Here is a 16,388-nt window from a genome sequence, read left to right as displayed (position 1 = left end):
TTTGCAAGCATGGACAGTTCTTGTCGCTGCAACATGCTAACTAAGTGCTTTGTAGGGCTGAATCTCAAAACCACAGTGTGTTAGGGGTGCCATCTTTCTTATCCCAGTTTCTGGATGAAGAATCAGAGTCACAGACAACCGAATGACTTGGGGACAGCCTCTCAGGTTTGAGTGGCGAAGCTGGCGTTCGACATTGTTTGTCACGTTCTAGAGCTCATTCACACAATTGCTGGCTGCACCAGGGAGGGATGCTGTGTGTGACAGGTTTCTGATGCTTCCCGTGGCCATTCATAATTCCCTTCCCATGGAGCTGCTGTCCTCGATGCCACTGGCTACAAAGTGTCTTTGAAAGTCACCGTCTGTGACTCTAGAGAAAGATTCCAAGGGATCAGAGAAGACGGCAATTTGTTCCCACAGGAAAACTCATTTTCTGTTCCCTGGTCCCTTGCAACATGTGGCCACGGAAAAGCAACCTCAGTGGCATGGAAAACACGTCACTTAAGACTCCAGTTAAGTGATTAATTTCCTTCGTATTAACTTAAAATGAGCCCGTTTAGAGGACTACTTTTTCCTTGAAAGCATTGCTCATTACGCTATCATTCTAAGTAATTAAATCAGAATAAATGGCTCTGTGAAGCTATTTTAATGTAACATCTAATTATATCTGACCCAGACTGTGAACTGTAATCATTAAGCACATGAACTGTGTAATGTTCTGCACATTCCTTAATAATTTATATTGCAGGGTTCAGCTGCATGGAGCTGCCGGCATCTTCCAAGACACCTGTTCTCTGCCCAATACTCCAGAGGTGGCCTCTCTGTCCTCTGATGTCCCACCTGAGCAGCCTTCCTGTGCAGAGCACGTCTCACATGCCTAGCACATAGGAACAGATGATAACTGGTCATTCTTGTCCAAAATAGAGCTAACCAATATCTGTGAGTGCTTAGCTCCCCAGTGGTGGACAGACTGCTTGCTTTTGTCTTTGAGGCACCTTCATGGGATGAATGGCTTTTACATGGTTCTGGTAGTTGGTAGTTTTCAGGACTTGATGGACAGTGGCCCTGCTGGGGAGGGTACCTCCCTCATGACTGGCTCAGTCTTAGCTCCCAAGGTGTCTGGACCATAGAGTATTGCTCCTAGACGGGCTCTCTTGCTGTTTGTCTTTGCATTTCGAGGCATCTGACTTGGCCGTGGGAAAGTGTTCCTGGCTGATGCTCAAGAACAGACCTCTCCAAAACCAGGAAGGATGTTTCAACCAAATTTGGAAAGGCACGAAGCGACAGTATGACAGGTTTTGTTTTTGAATCTGTGATCAAGGAATGAGAAAAAAAAAACATAGCTGTTTCTAAAATTAGTTTCTAGTTTGGACCTTTTTACCTCCAGTCTTCCTCCCTTATGCGTTGCTCTTGTTGGAATAGCGTGATGATTCCTTTAAACATAAACATGTCAGACTTTGAGAAATTATGATGCCTCTTCTAGGGAAGAACAGAGCCGATCTGCACTTCCCAATGGAAGGACAGCTCTACGCAAACCTGGAATATTTAGACATTTTAAATTAAAATGTGTGTGTGTGTATGTATGGCATATGAGTGTGTATTTGTGTGTGTGTGTGTATGTATGGTATATGAGTGTGTATTTGTGTGTGAGTGTGTGTATGTGTATGGTATGTGAGTGAATACTTGTGTGTGTATGGTATGTGAGTGTGTACTTGTATATGTGTGTGGTGTGAGTGTGTGCTTGTGTGTGTATGCTACACGTGTATCACAGTCTGCATATAGAGGCCAGAAAACAAATGTCAAAAGCTGTCTTCTCCTTTGTTGAATCAGGGCCTCTCTTGTTTATGTCTCTGAACTACTCCAGTCCAGTTGAGCCACCAGCTTCCAGCTGATCCTCCTGCCTCCAGTCTCTGCCTCCCACATTATCCTAGGAATCTGGGGAGTACAGATGTGTGTGCTAGCACATCTGGTGGCCCTTTGGATGGGTTCTAGGGAGCAGACTCAGATGCTCAGGCTTGCATGGTAAGTGATCCTCCTGCCTCCCCCAAAGCATCCCCCCTGTTCTGAGAAATGAAAGCTTTTTTTTTTTTTGCTACTGTTTGATGCAAAGCCTGCCCTGCCCTCTAACCTTGTCCATGAACTTGCTGTGCACTGCTCAGATGTTCAGCTAATATACTTGGCTTGCATGGTTCTGTGACTGTCATTTGCCCTGATGCACAGGGACGAATATCTTCAGTAACTGGACACTGCTCTCGCTCTTCTAACAGTGCCTCTAAGTACACCAGGATACCTACTCCAAAATAAGCAAAGGGCTGGACATGGTGGTACGTGCCTGTGATTCCAGCACTCGGGAGGCAGAGGCAGAGGCAGAGGCATCTCTGTGAGTTTGTGGCTAGCCTGGTCTATAGGCTTGTCTCAAAGAGGAGGGTAGGGTGGCCCAGCAGCATTGGCAGCCATTCCAGAGAACTCAGGTACAGTTACTAGAACCCACATGGTAGCATGCAACTCAGATTCTAGTTCCAGGGAATCCATAGGCACCAGACATACACATTATACACAGACATACAAGCAAGCAAAACACCCATACTTATGAAATAAAATCTGGAAACTTCTGATTCCTTAAGTACTTCTGAGCTCCAGAAGTACGGGAGATAAGGCCTGAAGGAAAACCGGTGTTTATGGCAATAAATCTCAGTGTTCTCTCTTCAGTCCTTGGGGGCCACTTATTTTATGCATTATACCCATTTAATAGATAGAAAACCTTTAGAGAAGCCAAGTGACTTGCGAAAGAACACGCAGGAATGTGTTGTGTATCAGATGAATATTTGGACATACACAGTTTTATTCTAACAGTTGCTTTCTGGGATAGATATATGAAATGTGAAGCACAGAGGAGATGATTCATCTGCAGCCACCGTCATTTGGACTTGATCTTGTCTTACTTCCTATGTGTGCCAAGAACTGCCCTAGCCAGCATTCAAAGCCTGCGGTGAGAAAGTAGCCACGGGCACCAATGTGGCCGTACATCTTTGCATATCCGAGTCTCACACCCACTGGGATGAGACCTATATAGTACCCCTTCCCTGGGTCACTTTATAAATGAGGTATGAGGCAGGACACACTTTCTCTTCCAGCCCAGGATGACAATGTGAGCGAGATGTCTTTTCCTGGCTCAACCAGGAAGCTGTTTTTAGCTTTAGAAATATGTGTATCTCACTGGGAATGGGTATGCTCTCCAGCTCCCTAAATAATACAAACTCAGCCACGGAGTTCTTCTCCATTTCTGTCTTCTGTGTAATTTCTATGTTGTGCAATCAGGACTACTGCCTGAGAGACTCTAGCAGATGAATTATTCTCTACTCCACTTCTGCAAAAAAAAAAAAAAAAAAATTACACTCTTTGATGTGAAAATTACACATACCCAGAGACATGCTAATGCACAAAGTACTTGAGCTGCACAGGAGGAGGGGCAGCAGCTGACAGACACATAGGGACTGGCGTCATTGGCACCTGCCAGGGGCTGCTTATTCCCAAGTGGGGTGAGAGCCCACCTAGTCTTCCCACCCCACAGAGTTAGTTTGCAAGCCTTTGATTAAACCTGGTGGGGGTGATTCTAATGCAAGATATGACCACTGGAAAATATGGTGTGCTTGGTCAAGCGGGTAGGGAAAAGTGGGGGTACTCGGAATACCGGGGACTTCCTGTTCACTCCTCCAGGCTCCCATCTGACACCTATTTCTGGGACATTAGGCATTAGATGCCCAACAGAGCATAAAACATACGGAGTTTGCCATCTTGGGGTTTTTCAGGGCCTAAGGTAATGGCTGTTGGTAAAGAACTGGAAGACTCCTTGGACTGGAAGGTTGCTTGTGATACAAGATTTGAGGATGTCACACAGCATCCTCAGGAGGGGTTAGAGAGGTACAGAAGCTCAAGTGCCACTCTCCACACCTGGCAAATCCAGACTGGCATCTCCCGTCACCTGGGGGATTCCTAGGGCCACCGCCCTTGGCTGTTCACTGCCGGCATCTGAGGAGTTAGAGCACCTGGTATCAGAGTACACACCAGAGACAGCCAGTCCGTGTCCCTGGGTCCAGGCCAGGTACCTGTCACGGGCCACTGGCATAGGGCTTCCCAACTGGATTTCTAAGGTGGGTCCTGGGTCTTGACTTGTCACCAGCCACAAGTCGGTCAGAGCCAGGGGAGAAGTGCTTGGAGTCACCTGGAGACATTTGCCAAGGCAGGAAGGGAAGGAGAACAGGCAGAGAGGAAGCAAACGTTGAGGAGAAATGGGCTGCTGCTTTTGTCTGTATTTGGTTTTGCCCATGTATGTTCACATGCATGCATGTGCACATGTGTGTATGTGTGTGCACATGCTTGTGGAGGTCAGAGGTCAGCTTTGGGCTGTTCTTCCTTTCGAGCTTCGGCATGCGTGGCTTTGCAGCCTCAAAGCTTATTTATCCCAGTGATGTACTTCCACCAGCAAGTCCACATTTCCCAGACACCCTGTTTTAATCTGGATGTTATTGCCGTAAAGGGACAACATGTCCAAGGCAACTCTTATAATAGGAAACATTTAATTGGGGCTGACTTACAGTTTCAGAGGTTCAGTCCACTATCATCATGGTGGGAAGTGTGGCAGCATGCAGGCAGACATGGTGCTGGAGGAGCTGAGAGTTTTACATCTTGATCCTCAGGCATCAGAAAGTGGCTGTCTTCCACAGACAGCCAGGAGGAGACTTTGAGTCCACACTGGGCAGAGCTTGACCTAGGAAACCTCACACAGTAATGCACCTCCTCCAACAAGGCCACACCTACTCTAATAGTGCCAATTCCTATGGCCAAGCATTGAAACACACGAATCTATGGGGGCCAAACCTATTCAAACCACCGCCACACCTCCCCAACAACTCCATCAATTAGGGACTGAGTATTCAGACATCTGAGTCCATAGGTGGCATTCTTATTCAAACCACCCTATCACACAAGGGTGTGTACACCATTGGTTCTAATGGGGCCAGAAGGTATGCTAGACTGGACTGTTCATTAGGTCTGTGGCACCACAATCCTGGCTCCTGCTAGTAGGTGCCTTGGTCTGATGGTGACCTGCTGGAAGCAGGAGTTTAAGTGACCAGCATTGGGAGGACTGTGTTGGGATAAATGCCACTTTCAGCATTCAGTGATGTTTCCTTAGACAATGGGCTCAAATGCTGTTGGAAGGTGGGATTAACTTCTGTTTACAGTGTCTGGTCTCACCTTTTACCACATGAGAATTTTGAGTCAGGGTCTTTCAATGTTGCCCAGACTGTCCTCAAATGCACAATCCTTTTGCCTCTGTTTGTGAGATTAAAGATAGACATCACCACACACTGCTCTCTCCAGTATTTGATTAATTAGTTAAGTAACGTGTGTTTATGTGGGTGCAGTTGTGTGTGTGCATGTGAAGGCCACAGGTCAGGCTATGATGTTGTTTCTCAGGTACCATTCACCTAGTTTTCCTTGGGGACAGAGTCTCTCATTGACCTGGACTCAGCAATTCAGCTAGGCTGGCCAGCCTGTGCGCCCGGGACCCACCTGTGTCCATCACCCCAGCTCTACGGTTATTGGCAAACAACGCTGGCTTCTTACCTGGGCTCTGGGGCTTAGATTTAGGTTTTTCACTCTTGTACAGCAAGCACTTTACTGACTGAGCCTTCTCCCAGGCCCTCAATGTTTTTAAAGCAAATGTAGTCTATGGACTCATACCATGAACAACCGTGACATTCAACTTAGTTCTCAGAGACACAACAATTCATGATATGGTTTCTGGTTTTGAAGGGAGTTCTCACCGTCCATCCTGCATCTCTTTAGCCAAGTGCTGTGCTAGTGGAATAGATTCTTCGACTCTTATGGAGGCTGAAGGATTTGTACCCCAGGTAAGGCCTGTTGAATAATTACTGTGTTTTCTCAACCCCAGAGCCTTCCCTGGGGTGGAAGTTCTTATTCAAGAGCGACCTTGCCCCCCAGTGGACATTTGGCAACATCTGGTGACATTTTTTGGTGGTCATGGAAGGGTTGACACAGGCATCTGATAGACAAGGCCAGGGACACTGCTTAAATACACAAAACAACCCCATAGCCAAGAATGATCCAGTCCCCAAGTGAGCAGTGCCCAGATGGGTAGGGCATTTTGTTCAGAGGCATCTCTGTGGCTTCCTTGGGCATACAGGGCATATTCTCAGGATGGACAGATGTCACCAGGAAGATGTTGTAATGTGTGGCTTGACCTTGGGGTTTGTAGAACACTCAGACATAATTAAGACCCTAGAGAATTGGTTCTCAACCTGTAAGCTGAGACTCCTATGATGGGGGTGGTGTCTAAAGACCCTTTTACAGGGGTCATCTAAAACTATCAGGAAACAGATATTTACATTACAATTTATAACAGTAGCAACCTTACCGTTCTGAAGTAGCAATGAAGCTAATTTTGTGGCTGGGAAGTCACCATTGCCTGTGGAGCTAATTAGGGGGTTGCAGAGTTAGGCAGGTTGAGTAGTGCCACCCTAGAAGATCTGCTATGAAACAGAGTGAGAACCTGAGTGGTTCTTTTGTTTTTTTCCTGGATGGACCTGGCTGTCCTTGGGAAATGCTTGGGGGACCACTGATACAGAAGGAGCCATCAATTTGCCATCTGTGGACATCAGCCATAGCCTCTATGGCAGGGACAATTAGAGTCCTATGCCCAAACTCCTTAAGGGTGAGTCCAGCAGGCTGGCTGTCTTCAGTTCAGTTGCACTAAGCTGAATGATGACTCATAGCCTCGAGGTTATAGGTGATACCAACACGGTGTTCTCTCCCCTTGCTCCCTGACAAGTAAACACCAGGGAATAGTGGTCTATCTGGTACCTGCTTCCTAAGTCGGGGTACATCTGTTACAAGGGTACGCCCACAGAGAGTCATGCCACTCTGCATGTGTGATTATTCCTGATGATTTAGTGGCAGTGGTCAATCTGGCAGAATCTGCTGGGAGGCAAGCCTTTGGCTATGCCTTGCGGGAGGAGTGGCAGTTATATTGATTACATTAATTGACTAGGGAAGACCCATGGTAATTTTGACATCCTGGGCTGTACAAGTGGAGAACTGTGCTCAGGGATCTGCCCTCTGTGCGTCTGGATTATGGATGCACTGTGCCTCCGGCTGCATGCTTTCCCTGAGGTGCCGGACTGTACCCTTCAACTACAAACTCCCTTAAGCCCTCTGCTTTCATGGGAAACCCTTTAGTTAACTGGATCTTCCCAGCCACACGCCACACCCCACGCCCCACACCCTTGCCCCAGGCTGGGGAATGAGTGAGCCCCGGGAGGAGCATGTCTGCTCATCATGACAGACTGATGTAGTCTTATTCTTAGCTCCCACTTCTTATCTCAAGGTAGTAGGAGCGGGCTGGAATAAACTCTCCCTTGAGTTGCTTTTGTCGGGTATTCTGTCATAACAGCAAGGAAAGAAATGAAGACGCTTTTCTTCCATGTTTGTACTTTAGCTCTAGGCTCTATCTAGTGGGATTTCAAACAGAAGCCAAGACACATGCTTCCCCGGGTCCTCCCAGTGGCAGCCGATCTCTGCTCTAGATCTTTCTCAGCACACAGAAGTTAATGTTTAGCTTTCCATGTTGTGACAGAGGCTCCTGGCTGTTGCCCACGACCCACTAGCCCCTCCCTAGCAGAACCACAAGTTTATTTGAACTAGCAATACACCCAACAAACAGACAACATTCCTGTTTGACTTAGAGCCAGGAGAGTGTATGACTGCAGACACATAGGACTTTTGGAAAGACTGAAAAATCACGATAGATGTAGAAAATACCCACTTATTTTCCTTCCCTACATCTACTGGAATGTGCCTGGAATGCACATGTGATAGCTTGGGCTCCTGCAGCCATCTTGGGCCATGGGGGTGACTTGAAGAATAGAGAACATTCTCTCTGTGTTAACAAAGTGGAATGACCAGGGCCTAAGCAAGACCACAGACCCTGTGACTCTACCACACCAGGTTTAGACTACTTGCTTCTAGAATTTTCTTTCATGTGTCTAGAATGAGGCTCTAACTTGTTTAAACTGTTATTTAAGATGTATGTGCCATTTCAGTTTTTCATAAATCTATTAAATTCTTTTCTAAACTTGGCATTTAGTATGTGCATATGTGGCATACACATGTGACTTCTCATGAATTAGAAACTTTGCAGGGAGCCACATTCCCCATTAGAACATGTGTTAACTGTGACCACATGCCTTTACATGGGCAGCATTTGGCCCCTGAAGAGGGAATAAGTTCCTTAGAGAATGGACCCTGTTTGATTCTGCTTACTGCCCATAGCCCCAGCTCAACAAGAGCTCTAGTGTTTCATGCATGTCCAGCGAAGAATGCTCCTTCCCTGAATCAGGCACAGAGCCATAGTGACCTTCTCACCTGAGCAGCAGATTGGACTCTGTTGTTTCCTGATTGGCTGACAGCTTTTGTTATGCACTTGGTCCCAGATATTAGAAATGAAACTTCCGAGCTGTACAGTGGTGGTGAATGCCCTTACTGTCTGCACTCAGGAGGCAGAGGCAGACAGATTCTGAGTTTGAGGCCAGCCAGGCCTACAGAGTGAGTTCTGGGGGCAGCCAGGTTACATAGAAAAACCTTGTCTCAAAAAAAAAAAACTAAGAACCAAAAACCAACCAAACAAAAAGAAACTTCAGAAGTTATAAGGATTTGAGAGTATTTGTTAGGTTCCAGTTATTGGAAAGTTGCTCAAAGGGTATAGTAACCATGGCTCTATAGAAGAAAAAGCAAAAAAAAAAAAAAAAAAAAAAAAAAAAGACTCAAGAGGAGTAAGCCAGAGAAAGTATGAAAGGAAGAGGGAAGAAGGATGCCCCACCCTCTGATTACAAAGGCAGACCTTGCTTAAGCCCTGGGACCCTGGGAGAGACCAGTGGCCTACCTGTTCAAAAGACTTGATATTGTTTCTTCTGGTTGGTCAGTTTGGGAGCAGTTGTAGCTTTAGTGGTGCTAGTAAAACAAACAACAACTGAATGATTTTGGGCCAGAAACTGCTCCTAATCACCTGTACTCTACAGAGGCCCTCCTGAGGGAGAGCCCAGAGAGGCAGACATTCAGTGTCTACATCACGTATGATCCGGCACTTCTGGACCAGCCCCGTATCAGACTCTGTAAAATGTCAGCCATCAACCTCGCCAGCCTGCTGCCAGACGATAACCCAGAAGAGCCACTCTAAGATAGCAGCCAAGCTAAGGTCATCAGACTCCACCCACCAGATGAGGGGCACAGCACATCTGTGATGTGGCAGTGGATATAAGCAGGTCCCCTGGCACCTACCTGCAGGAGCTTGCAGCTCAGCTTGTCCAGGCGGGTACTGACATGTGAAAGTGCTTGTGGTCACAGTGAAAGAGGGACTGAAGCAGCTTCAGTTCCCAACCCAACCCTGGCCCTGGCCACTGCTCTGGGGTTGGTGGACTAGGAGCCCCTGGCCTTTGCACCAAACTCAGCTGCTGCTACAATCTGTACTTTCTGAAAGTGACTGGAGCAGTTCAACCCATCAGACCTGAAGAGGACTCCTGTATGGAAGCAGTTTTGTTCAAGATAAAATCAGGTATACCGAGGCTACAGTTGTCACTATAGCTAGGGCGATGTGGGCTCAGTCCCTCAGGCAAGGGACTGAGTTTCTGACGTCAACTCAGGTACTTCAGTGAGGGAAGGTGTACGTGGTTGGTATGCATGTTCATAGGGCCCTTTATAAAGAAACGGGGGGCTCCTCACCACATCTGGAAAGGAAACCAGAAACAAAGAAGAAATCCCATCCCTATTAGAGGCCATATGGCTGCCAAGAGAAGTGGCCATTGTCTACTGCAAAGGGTATCAAAAGGGGAATTCCCCAGAGACCCAAGGGAACTGGACAGCAGAGCTGGTCACCTGGAAGGCAGCCCTAGAACCAGTGGGGCCTCTCTAGACCTTGGTTACCCTGCCTGAACCTGAATTGCTCCGGAGTCCAACATACATACAAAGTACCCTTGTGGGCAAAAGAAGAAGATGCCAAACAGGAGGAAAATGGGTGATGGTTTGTGCCAGATGAGACACTGATACTACCTGCCATTATTGGAACACAGATGGCCCCCAAACTCCACTAGGCCACACATTTGGGAGCAACAAAAACTGCTGAGTTAGTCAGGCCCAGCTATTTCAGATTGAAAAAGAAATCCCTAAATTTGGGTTGTCCCTCTCCCTGGGGTCCAACAATAGCCTGGCCTTCATGGCCAAATTTTTCCTAAATCTGTCAAAGGTCCTAAATGTTGATTGGAAACTACATTGTGCTTAGGGGCCACAAAGCTCAGGACAGGCAAACTGAATAAGTCCCTGAGACCAGAGTAAATGGGCCAGCCTTTTACCTTGGTCCTCCTAAGAAGGGCCCATACCCTGTAGTCCTCATCACCCCTATAGCAGTGAAGGTCACCGGTCACCCTGTGGACCTACCAAGCTGAAGCAGGCCACTGAAGAAGATGACAGATGGGTTGTCACCAGGTCTCTTGACCCTCCAAGTATAAGATTGACACAGGCCCTATAATTATGATTGTCCTATTTTGACCTTTTTGGTCCCTTCATGGGAAAGGCACCGCATAGTGTCACCTATCGCATGACAGTTCATACTCCTCCTGGGCCCTATCTGTGAAATGTCCCTAGATCTTATTAGCATTCCCAGTATCTGGAGGGACAATTTGAGGCTTAGCAATGCTGTGCAAAATGACATGCTTCTGAATAAGGTCATTGCCTAAGGTCTTTTGGAGGCCATGGCTTCTGCTGGGTCCACCATCCAACCCACTTACAACACCCAAGCATTTAACCATGGGGTCATCCCCACAGTCGTATGCAGAAGCCACCCCATGCAATGTTGAGTTCTTAGCATGTGCTCCCTGGAGAGGAATTCCATGCCAGATGGCCTGTGTGCGTCTCAAAGTTGCATCCGAAGATGTATTTCCCTCAACAGGCTTGCAGACAAGCCCAGCCCATTTGGCTTTTACTGGGTGTCACCGTTCCATCGATCAGGCATGCCTGAGTCCAGAAAGCTGTTTTCCTGCATTTTTTATAGCTGCTGGAGACTCCATTAAAGGTTCATTCAGTCAGTGCTTGACAGTGACAGAGCCCAGTCGCTCACCAGCCCTCTCTCTGGAAATTTATAGAGATCGTAAAAGCTTTGCAGGGAATCCTCTAGCCCCAGCATCAGCGTTGCAGAATGGCTCCTTTCGAAGGTACTATGCCTCAGGGGACCATTTAGTGAACTGGATCTTCCTACCTTGGCCTCCTGCCACAAAATCCAGGCCAGGGAATGATCAAGCCCAGAACGGAAGGGAAGTAGTGTCTTGTCCGTCCTTTAGTTCTCTTCTCACTTTTCCAGGAGCTGGGGAGCTCATCCATGGAGTATTGATCTTATCCATGGGTTGTCACCTAAAGTTCTGCTCTGTTGAAATAACTGGAGTTGTGGAATTGGCTATGCACCTTCTTCAGCACCCCACCCCACCACACATCTGAAGAGGCAAGTGGCTGTCCTCATCCTCAGTTTGAAGCCATGCCAGAGAAGACCCCAGTGGCTCTGGCGTCCTCTTTCTGACTTAGTGTCCCATACCGATGCTTCTCACTGTCCCCTTCTGGACTCCTTCCTCTAGATGTAGGTTCAACACTCAACAGCTGGACAATCAGACTCCCTCCAAGTTACCAGCTGGCACTATTAATTGGTTCATGTTCTACAGGGATTGTACCATCTTGTGGCTCTCAGCCTTGTCCCCCTCCCTTTTCTCTGCATTTGTCTGTATCTCAAGGGGCTGGTCCCTCAGGCTGCATTGTACAGACATCTAGTTGCACTGAATCTGTTGAAAGACACAGGCAGTGAGGGTAGGGGTGGAATAGGGACATGAACAGGACTGGGAGAAAAGGGAAGGGGAAGCCAGGTAAACTGTTTCTCTGCCTCCTTCCTGTCTTGAGCTTCTCTCTGGTTTGAGTTTCTGTCAGGTGTCCCTGGCCTCTGGGTTTACCCACTTGGCTATTCTTTGTCTCTGCTGTCAGGGCAGCTGCAGCCATCCAACTGCCAAGCATCTCCGAACTGCCTACTGTTCCAGGGTCGTCATCTCTTCAACACCATCCCCATCTCTGTCATCAGCTCTCTGCATTACATGCCTCCCATTGTAGATAACCAGGGTGGTCTGTTTTTATGAGTGACACAGGAGAAAAACCACCTGGAACTTCATTGCAACAGGACAGCAGTCAGCAGAGAGAGAAGGGGTCAGGGTTGGGGGTGGGGTGGGGGGACCGACAGAAAAGTAGTTCCAAGAAAGAGGAAAAGGAAGAGTATTCAGCATGCCTGCATTCCTGGATACAGCTATGCCTGAAGCCCATGGCCTTTCTCCTTATAGAAGCAAATGTTTCTGCTTTATAGTGTTCTTACTTTATTAGTATTTTCCCTTGGACCAATTAAATCATGTTCATTTCACTACCATGCAGAATCCATTCAGAAATATGGAATGCAGTGAAAGATTTGTTTGTTTGTTTTTATTTTCAGTGGGATTGAATGGTTCTCCGTCACAGGCAATGAATTCCACTACAGTAGAAGTGACTTTTGGAGAAATTCATGGAAGAGTCTTTAGTTCGTCCAGTTAGCAGTGTTATACTCTTGTGTTCTGGGAAGAGCCTAAGGAAAAACTAGATCCTGGTTATGCATTGATTTTTGATTCTAAAAATTGTATACAATTCTGATTAATGCAAGGTCTCTGTGTTCATATGGGTGTATGCATATGTTAAATCTTATCACATCACAATGCAATATGTGTAGTTTAGAGTATGTCAGTCCTATTTTATGGAGTGCTAAAAGGCAGAACATAAAAACCAAATGGGGATGATATTCAGCCATAAAAAGAAACCAACTGTCATCACCTGGATGCCGTTTGGCCCTGTGGAGGAATCTCAGACTCCTCATATAGAGGAAGTCAGACACAAGCAGATTTGTGATATCATTCCACACGTAAGCAACTCTAGAAAGCAGTGCAGAGTTCTTTGGGAGGTTCTTTGATTGGAAATCCCATTGCAACCTAAACTACATTAGAGGCTCTGCCTCAGGACTGAGAGATGGTTCAGTAGTTAAGAGAGCTTGCTGCTGCAGAAGATCCAAGTTTGGTTCTTAGCACCCAATCAGGTTGCTCACAACTGCCTTTAAGTCTGGGTCCAGGGCAATCCAACACCTCTGGCATCGTGTGCACACAAATAGACCCCTAATGTAATTCCTGCTCTGGGGTGATGGAGACAGGCCAACTCTTGGGGCAGCCAACTAGCCTACTTGTTGAGTGCCAGGCCAGTGAGAAACCCTATCTTCCAAAACAATGGATGGTGCATACATGAGGGTATCCTCTGGGTTCCACACTCATGTGGTCACACATTCACAGACACACACTAGTGCACCCCTGCCCCAACACACATAAAGAAGCAAGCTTCCAAGCCTACATAGGAGTGGCGGGAGACTGTGCAGGGCTTAAGGAACCAGGAGCAGATGCAGCAGGGATCATGTGGATGGATGACTGTCAGCCATGGCAATGGCCATTTGTTGCCCTTGTTCCAGTCGAGATGGGGAACACACTGAGTGGGAAGTGCAGCCGTCGACACAGGTTTTCCTGCAGTGGAGCATAGTGGACAGAACTGGCTTGGGAGGATGAGTGGTGGGCTGGTGAGATGGCTCAGCAGGTAAGAGCACTGACTGCTTTTCTGACGAAGGTCCTGAGTTCAAATCCCAGTAACCACATGGTGGCTCACAACCCCTCATAATGAGATCTCATGCTCTCTTCTGGTGTGTCTGAAGACAGCTATAGCGTACTTATGTATAATAATACATAAATCTTTGGGTCAGAGCGAGCTGGGCTGACCAGAGTGAGCAGAGGTCCTAAAAATTCAATCCCCAACAACCATATGAAGACTCACAACCATCTGTACAGCTACAGTATACTCATATACATAAATAAATCTTTTTTTTTTTTAAAGAATGAGTGTTAAGTTCTCATGGAGTGGATTCATCACGCAACTGGCTATCTACGTAGGCCCTGGGGCTTGAACTCAGATTCTCGAGCTTACAGGCCAAGCACCTCTACCCCCCTAGCTATCATTCTGGCTCAACACATATATTTTACTATGCTGGCAGAAACAAGGTAGCTATTACCATACATCAAAAGCATAAAGATATCCAGAGAAGGTTCCGGGTATTTCCTATGCCTGGACCCATTTTGACTTGCACAGAATATCTGCTATCTTCACGCTAACTTTGTAAAATAGCTAGCAATGTCAAGCCACTTGGCAGTCGAGGAAACTGAGGCTCAGGCAGAGAAATGATCTGTCCAGGTTGACAAAGACATTAGAAGAAAAGACAGGAAGCTGACTCAGGCAGTGGGCCTGGAGTTCCTCAATGCAGGGGCCAGAATTTTCTGGACTCTGTTTCAATCAATGTTGTTTCTTATGAACTTGTAGCATAGCTCCTGGAAGATAACAGGTCTGTGGGGGGTCAAACAGGAAGAGAATGGAGGCACTATGTCATGGCTCAGGAACTTACATACACACACACACACACACAGAGAGACAGAGACAGAGACAGAGGGAAACAGAGACAGACAGAGATAGATGGAGAGGGAGAGGGAGAGAGAGAGAGAGAGAGGAACGAGAACACATTTTCATGTCCTGGGGTGTTGTGAATCCACAGCCAGGTTAAAGGTGCTTCATCCTGCAGTGATGAGAAGACTGTGTCTGAGCTCCGAGTGCAACTAGATAAACTCCCATGGAAATGTTTTCGTTATCATTATCATCAGACCAGGCTACTATAAAGCCACTCGAGCTTCCTTGGCTTTTCCTTGCCTCTTCTCTCCGCACACAAGAACTAAGCCCGCATCCTATCATGTACAGAAGGTTGTCCCCTCGCACGTGAAAAATGCTGGGAGAAAAGACGGAGCCCGTGTGTGTCTGCTATGCGGAGCCACCTTATCTGGCAGGCACGTGGCAGCTGCCTGTGTGATCTGTGCTGCTTCCTCTTGGTGGGTTGGTGGGGAAGCAGCAGAGAGCACCTGAAGGGAAGACAAGTGCCCAGGGTAGGAGAAGGAAGGTCCTGTGTCTGGCCCGTCTGATTGACAACACAGCCTTCTATTCCTCCCAACCAGGGGCTTCCCATTCTACAGTTCATGTTACTTTCCCCAAAGCCACAAGAGTGGTCTGGAAAACGCATCTCAGTCAATTAGCCTCTTGTCCTTTCACATAGTATTTGGCAGTCAGTGGATTCCTTTAAAGAAAAAGAATGTGGCACATGTAATCATTTGGGAGGTACACCTTGAAAGCCTGATTGACAAGGACAACTTAGAGGAAACCGGTCAGATCTTGGTGCCAGGCAGTTTGCCGGGGAGACCTGTCTTTGTTGTGTAGTAGCCTGGAGGCTTGGGGATGTTATAACAGCAGCAGCAGGTGGTCGCTGTCTTGTGCCATTCACAGCAGGGATATGTGTGAGGAATTCATCATTAGGCAGTGTGTACACTCATGAGGTCAATTTAGGTGTCTTCCTCAATTGCTCTTCACCTTCCTCCCTTCCTCCCTTCTTCCTTTCCTCCCTTTCCTTTCCTTTCCTTTCCTTTCCTTTCCTTTCCTTTCCTTTCCTTTCCTTTCCTTTTCTTTCTTTCTTTCTGTATCTCTCTCTCTCTCTCTCTCTCTCTCTCTCTTTCTTTCTTTCTTTCTTTCTTTCTTTCTTGGTATGTGTGTATGAGTGTATGTACTCTGTGTGTGCATGTGTGTGTGTATGAATGTCTGTTCATGGTTGTGTGTGTGTGCATGTGCATGCATGTACATGCATGTGTGTGTGTGTGCATGTGTATGTATGTGTGCATGTAGAAGCCAGAGGCCAATGCTGGGGTTTCTCTGCTATGATTCTCCATCTCATTTTTTGAGACAATCTCTTACTGAAATCTTCATTGTGTATGGGTTCTGCCACTGACCCATCATTTTTCGATTATATAGTGTATGAGTAGTTTTGTGTTGGCTCTGTATTTCCTCCTGTTCTGGAAACAATTAAATAAATTTCTCTCTCTGGCTACCAATGTCATAAGCCAGTTCAATAACAGGGACAGAAGATACTCTGATGGTGTAGCATAATCTTCTGTAAAAGATTCATTTTGGCGGTTCATCTGATCGACCTTGTTATTAAAATTATAAGGTTGGCAATGGGAGCCACATGATTAATCCTTTCCTATGAAAAGGTTCAAACAATCTAACTGAAGCATGAAGATGGTTGAAATGGTATCATTTTATCAACCAAATTAGTTGTGCATGAGTTCCTTGTGGAAACCAAGAGT

The 16,388-nt window shown here is 46.8% G+C and overlaps 2 long non-coding RNA genes across 3 annotated transcripts; both read right to left on the bottom strand.

Annotated features, from left to right (window-relative positions):
• Positions 1-2,821: 2,821 nt before the first annotated feature.
• Gm33297 lies at positions 2,822-4,615 on the bottom strand. The gene is made up of 3 exons (XR_377912.3): positions 4,104-4,615; positions 3,949-4,026; positions 2,822-3,364 (listed from the first exon to the last, which is right to left on the bottom strand). It is a non-coding gene; the product is annotated as a predicted gene, 33297 (long non-coding RNA).
• A 4-nt stretch (positions 4,616-4,619) lies between these two features.
• Gm38866 lies at positions 4,620-9,206 on the bottom strand. 2 transcript variants are annotated; one of them, XR_869311.2, is made up of 3 exons: positions 8,960-9,206; positions 5,254-6,495; positions 4,620-4,765 (listed from the first exon to the last, which is right to left on the bottom strand). It is a non-coding gene; the product is annotated as a predicted gene, 38866 (long non-coding RNA). The 2 variants fall into 2 exon arrangements; XR_869310.2 differs by having other exon boundaries at positions 4,620-5,331; positions 6,437-6,495.
• Positions 9,207-16,388: the final 7,182 nt, after the last annotated feature.

This window comes from Mus musculus, chromosome 6 (assembly GCF_000001635.26).
Source record: "Mus musculus strain C57BL/6J chromosome 6, GRCm38.p6 C57BL/6J".
NCBI lineage: Eukaryota > Metazoa > Chordata > Mammalia > Rodentia > Muridae > Mus > Mus musculus.
Note: the sequence above shows the minus strand (reverse complement) of the source record. Positions and strands in the feature narration are given on the sequence as shown.